The sequence below is a fragment of the Lathyrus oleraceus genome, chromosome 3 (genome assembly GCF_024323335.1).
Source record: "Lathyrus oleraceus cultivar Zhongwan6 chromosome 3, CAAS_Psat_ZW6_1.0, whole genome shotgun sequence".
Taxonomy (NCBI): domain Eukaryota; kingdom Viridiplantae; phylum Streptophyta; class Magnoliopsida; order Fabales; family Fabaceae; genus Lathyrus; species Lathyrus oleraceus.
In genome coordinates, this window is record NC_066581.1 from 311,336,158 (window position 1) to 311,343,383 (window position 7,226).

Sequence of the window (7,226 nt, forward strand, 5' to 3'; positions counted from 1 at the left end):
GAAACGCTCGAAGTAAACCTGGAAAAAAAGAAAGGAAAAGACAAGGTCTTGCAACCAAATCTTGGGTTCGGGAGTCGATTATGCGAAGGGAAGGTATTAGCACCCCTACGCATCCGTAGTACTCTACGGGATCCACTCTTGTTGTTCTTGTCTAAAGGGTGTGGGTTTATCTAATGTACTATTTACTAAAAGAGGGTCAAAAGAAAATGACTCGCACGGATGTCGCATCCACTGCATACGTATCTCATCTGAATATGAGAATCAGAGTCTTCGTAGCTCGGCTACCTAAGGGTTAGGGGGGAGTGTGCTCGCTAAGACATCGCGTCTTATGCCTACGTATCTCATCTGGAATGAGAATCAGAGCAAGCCGTAGTTCGGCTAACTACGGGTTAAGTTTTGGGATGAACGACGTTACTATGCAATCTACCGGATGCTCGACCTTTGGAGACTTACTCGCCTGTAGTAGAAGGAGTAAACATGTTCTTAGGAGAAGAAAAATCAATGAGTTTGTTTGTGTTTTAGGAACGCTCATGCAAAAAGGCAGTCCTAGACGAAGGAAACGCGCTACCTTAAATGACATGCAAACGAGAGACTATACGAAGCCTAGTGATCCTATGGGGAAACGGTCACACATACAAAATAAACATGCATAATGTAAACATGCCAACAAGGGGCTCAAACATGGGTGGGGCTTTAGTCAAGAGGGGTCATATCAACCTCGACAAACAAGCCATGGAAGGGTAAGCAAACGGGCTCTTAACCACTAACATTGAACGTCAGGGTGAGCGGATCAGAAGGGTAACGAGGATAAGACCTCATAGCTCTTAACCCTGGACAGGGTGAGCTCATGACAAAAAGTGGGGGTTCAGAAAGATGGAACCCTCTCCACTGACCGACCGGACAACAGATCTTGGGATTTTGTTCTGAAGCATCGACACGTAGTGTGATCTTAAAGAACGACGCACTGAATAACGGGGGATTGACTACTAATCCCTTTTATCCGTCAATTGTCTCTTCGGGGAGGTCTTTAGCACTGATGCCTCTTCTTGGAGGTCTTTGGGCACAAAAGTAAACAAACAAAAGAAAACATTGCCTCCTATTGAGGTCTTCCAGCTAAGAAAGCGGTAAAATGCGGGAAAGATAAAGGATCAAGAGATCTACCACACGGATAAAGATCCGAAGTAATAACAGCTAAAGAAATAAGAAACCCAGAGATCTCTCGAGCTGGCACCATCAAAGAAAGCAAGTCAGTACAGGTAATCAGAATAAACCTCCAGGGGGTATCCCACAAATAAAGTGGAATACCAAGCAAGCCATCTCTGCAAGAGTCATGTGAGCCCTCACAAAAAAACTCAACAAACAGGTTAGAGAAACAAGATAGGGTAATCAAGAGTTGCACCAAATAAAAGAGTCACATGAATCATGCCATTAAAGTTCACAAAAAGAGCTCACAAAAAGCAACCAAGTGTAGGAGGCCTAAACCTCTTGTCAAACACATGCATCAAAAGGGTATCAAAATTCAAAGTCAGGGGCAAGGATCCACACATCAAGACATGACATACATACTAAAACATGTGCCCACATGCAAAACCTAACGATAATACCTCATACATTCAGAGCATTCAAATTGAAAGCATAGAGTGATGGAAATAGGGCAAATCTGATTGGAGAGATCGAATGAAATTGAATTGCCCGGTTGGGTTTGCAAAGCAATCTGAGGGTTTATATGAGGTAGAGTAGGTTCTTTGCAGATGAGTTCCTTTCAGTGTCCGGAGGCTGCTCTGAACTCTGTTAGCTCTTCTCTCACTATCTTTTCATCCAGGGTTTCTTGGGAGATGGAAGTCTAGAATTTATAACCTGATTTTTGTAACTTTGTGGGCTCAAAAGAAAGAGGTCCAAGTCCAAGATTTTTCTTTTATTTATTTATTTTATTTTATTTTATTTTATTTTATTTTTTTTCAAAACGCGTGGGCTTCGCCTAGCGAGCATGACAGTTCAAGAAATTCCTCTGAGCGTAGGTGATTCTGGTGGCTTTTCTTGGAACTCGCTAGGCGACCCATTCTGCTCGCCTAGCGAGCATGACAGCTCATGAACAAACTTTTGCTCCTTCAAGATTAACGTTTTGACTGATGAATAGACTCTTGGATCCGATCCGGATTGACACGATGAAATGCAATATGAAATGCTAAATGACCTAAAAATGAATGCATGAATGAGGAGAGAAAATTTTGGGGTGTTACACAAAGTACCTAGAACCACCCTTAGAAGTAATCGGAGTCGGACCCCAAACGTCAGTATGCACGTAGTCTAACATTCCCCTGCTTTTATGCTTGCTTGTAGAAAACTGCAACCTATGTGCTTTGCCATACACACAATGTTCACAAAATTCCATGCATGGCTTTTCCATGTTCTTCAGCAAACCTTTCTCACCAAGCAGTGATAGACCCTTTTTAGACATATGCCCAAGGCGCATATGCCATATCCTGGTACATTCAGTTTGATCTTTACTTCCACTGATTCCAACTGCCAAATCATCTGTGACAATTTCCCCAATAAGAGGATACAGATTCCTGTGACGAACCCCCTTCATCACAACCAAAGAGCCACGAACAACCTTTAAGCCTCCATTTTCCAAGATTATTTTGCAACCATTTTCCTCTAATACACCAAGAGAAATAAGGTTTTTCCGCAAATTAGGGACATGTCTCACGTTCATCAGAGTCCTTTCCACTCCATCATGCATCTTGATTCGTATTGTACCATACCCCATAATTTTACAGGCATGGTTATTTCCCATTAAAACTGTACCACCATTTGTGCTTTGGTAGGTAGTAAACCACTTCCTATTTGGGAACATATGGTGTGAAGCTCCTGAATCAAGCATCCATCTCCCGGAGATATCATGGTCTTGGTCTGAAACTGAGAAGCAACCATCCTCGCCATTAGAGACATAACTCGCCTCCTGCAAATCTTGTTTACCTCTGGAGTAGTTTTCGTTATTGGTGTACTTCTTAAATAATACCCTCTTATTTGGACAATTTGCTTTAAAGTGTCCAAGCTCGCCACATTTAAAGCACGCCTTATCCACAGGAGCTCTAGATTTTGATCTAGACTTCCTTCCCCTGCCTTGTCCTCTTTCATTTGTCCTCCCTCTAGTAACAAATAATCCCTGAGCTTGTTCTCTTCCACTACTACTAGACATCCCACTTGTAGCAACCTTACGAAGATCATCTGCCAAAAGCGATGTTTTAGTTTCATCCATGGTTAGAGTATCACCCACAAGCATCAATGTTTGGACTAGATTTTCATAGGACTCTGGTAATGAAAGCAGTAACAACAATGCTTGGTCTTCTTCATCAATCTTCACTTCTACATACTTCAAGTCTGATATAATCCTATCAAACTTGTTGACATACTCCCGGATTGAGGTGCCTTCCTCCATCTTGCAAGTATACAATTTGGACTTTAAGTAGATCCGATTTGTTAGAGTTTTCGTCATGAAATTACTCTCTAACTTTGACCACACGCCAGCAGCCGTTGCTTCTTCATTAACCAAGAATGCAACATCCCTCTCAAGGCATAAGATTATGGCCGCCCGTGCTTTAAGATCTAACTCCTCCCAATCCTCATCCTTCATACTCTCCGGTTTCTTTTCTTTTCCCGCTAATGCTTTGTGCAACTTTTGTGAAATAAGCAGATTTTTCATCTGCATCCTCCAATAGGAAAAATCATTTTTCCCATTGAACTTCTCAATTTCATATTTACCAACCTTGACGGTTCCACTAGTAGAAGCCATTATCTTCGATAACCAAAAAATAATAAAGTTTTACCACTCTACTATTTTACAATTGGCTCTGATACCAATTGTTGGAGTCGCAGCGGAAATTTGGCTTCTAATAACGATATGAAATATCACCCTCACTAAGGTTGAACACGAAATAATATAGCTAGAATAATGACTTGTATGAAGGAATATATGTCTAAAGAATAAAGATTGGTTATATTGAGAAAGTAGTAACTTTGTTTATATATATATATATATATATATATATATATATATATATATATATATATATATATATATATATATATATATATATATATATATATATATATATATATATATATATATATATATATATATATATATATATTGTTGTTGTTACAATGTTGCTTGATCGATTGTTACACTAAACATATGACAATTTATAATGTCTTACATACTAATAAATGAATGAATCATGTTACAATAAAATATAAGCCGTTCCCTTATTTTCCTATTATGGCTTGTGTTGAATTTTTTTTTATGTTGACTATTTCTACACCATAAAAAGAAGAAAATTGTTAAAAAAATGATGAAAATTTTTGGGGTCTTGATATACTTGCACACATAGGCTTCAAATAGAGATAGCTTTCACCCTATGAAAAACAATGTGAGAGACATTTCATACAAATGACTAATATATATGGGGATAAAAGGTCTCCCTGCTGAATGCCTCTCATAGGCATATAAATTATAATTTTATATTTATTCCATAAACTTTTATAAGAAGGATAAATGATACGCTGATGGATAATATTGATAAGCTTGGAAGTAAAATCACCATCAGCCAGACACTTCTCAACACAATTTCAATTAAGATGATCAATGGACATAAACATCATTTTACCTTTCATTATAACCATATAATATACCATCTCTTAAACCAACATATTATGATGAATAATACGACCTAAAACAAAAATTGATTGACAAGGAGAGATGATTCCATCAATTACAATTTTGATTCTATTGATAATCACTTGTAATAATTTTATAAACAAAATTATATAAAGTATTCCACTGTATAATATAGTCACAAATGGTATTATCTTCATAATATAAATTGAGCTTGACAATTTCATTCCATGTTATTTTATTGGGCTTCAATTCAATCTCCAACCTCCCTCCGAAGATAAATAATCTTGTTATGATGTCTTCTAACAATATTTTTCCGAATAATAGTTCTTTGTATTATTGTCATCATCAATAATATAGTATTCTCTTAATTTTTGAAACCATAAACACTCATCTTGATACAGTGTAGTCGTGAGTTTATTCTAACTGCAATGTCATCACTCATGAAACTTAGAATTCTTGTAACTGCAATGTTGATTTTTTAGTTCACACAATCTCCCGCCCTTTATTATGAGTTCATGGCTATTCATAGTTATTACCTTAACAATAAAAAACTATTTAAATAAATAAATTACTTATTTATAAATTATAAAAATATTGAAATTTCTATTATTTATAAATTATTTAATTTAATAAATTACTTATTTTAAACAAATTACCTATTTAGAAATTATTAAACTTTATACTATTTATAAATTGTAGAAATAAAGAATGTATTTAAGTAATGAAAAATATCTTTCTTCTGATATTTTGAGGCTATCATAAAATAAATAAGAGTTTAATTGAAATACACAGACAATATAAAAGGATTTTATATCGTCAGTTAATCATAGACGTCGGATATTAAAAGAAGTTTGATTTTTATTTTAAAAATCTATAAAGTAATACAAATGAATGATGATGAATCGATTTTTACGCTGTCAGTGTATAATAATTAATCTCAATAAATAAATAATTAAGACAATCATGTATTTATAAAATATTGTCTTAATTCATCCTATTTAATTCTTGAACAAAATTCTAGTTTATTAGAGAGGGATTTCTATCGACATCCATCCATTAGGAATTGAACCTATAACTTAGGTGATTATAAGGTAGGCACAATAACCATTCAACCATGGATGCTTTAGAAAAAGTCTCTGACTTCATGAATAACCAAATTTTAATTAAAGTGATATTTTGGGATAATTAATAAAAGTATAAGAAAAGTTAAATAAATAAGCATCAAATACAATTATTAATTAAGATTGGCGGATTTTATTTGTATTTGTGCTATGTTCTTAATTTTCTTAAATTATGAAAATGATATCTTTTTAAGAAGATAAAGAGAAAAAGATAAAGGAAAACCACCTCGTAATCATTTATATTATTTCTCCTTTTCAATTTAAAAACACATATAGTTTCTTCACACTTTTAAGGATTTTTTCCTATATTATATCTTTTTATAAGTCTCACACCAAGACATCTCTTATAATATTCTAACATAAACACCAAACACTATGTTGAAATTTGAATCTTCCTAAATTAAATAAAATTTTACAACAAAAAATTTATCATAGCATACTTCATGATTAAGTCACAACACACTTCATAATTACCGTCTATATATACTTTCAAGCAAAATATAACACCCATTTTTCAATCTTCCACTCACAGTAAAAGGACATTTCATCTCTCTCTCTCTCCTTTTAAACAAACAAAATCCAAGAAACAAAAAGGAGGAATCAAGGGGAAAGGATGAAGATACCATGCAGTTGCTCGAGCTCGGCCGGAAGATGGGTGTGATATTACTGTGGTTTCTTATGTTGGTGTTTTGTATTTTTTTTAGGGTTAACATTTTATTTTATCTTTAATTTGTAACTTTAGTTAGGCTGGGCTCTAAGCCCCTTTATTATTTACACTCCCAATACTTTACTTTACTTTCTCTATTTTATTTTATTTTTTATAGATACAATTTTAGTTTTTTTTTTTTAGATTTATAGTTCTTAAATTAAAATCATTAGGTAAATAAGAATGCCAACAAAATAGAATTGATTGAATTTTTTTTAAAAGATTTTTTATATAAAAAAAGGTCTCATTTGCAAGGGCAGAGAGATTTTGGGATGTATTTATTTGTTTGTTATTTTATTGATGTGTGCATAAGTTATATTAACTTCAATTGACGAATCCTAGTTAAATCCTATCAATTTTAAATTTCGATCTATTCGTAGTCATTTAATTTCTTTTTTTCATTTACTCGTAACTTTTAAGAAATATTAAGGTTAAACACTTTTGTAACTTTGAACTCAGAGTAAAAAATAGAGTAACCGAATGTACATCCATTTGTTCTTGGGGTTCAAATGCAAGATATATGTCTTGTTCGTTGTAACCCCTTATTTTTTTTCCCAAATACAATTTAATCGTTATAAGATTCGTTCATTCTTTTTAATAAATTAATAACTAAAATGCAAAGAATAAAAATCAGTTAAATAGGTGTACATCTATTTAAATCGTCGAGTTTGCGAGACACAAGTTGTATAACTTCGTCGTTTCAACTCTCATTTTTTTA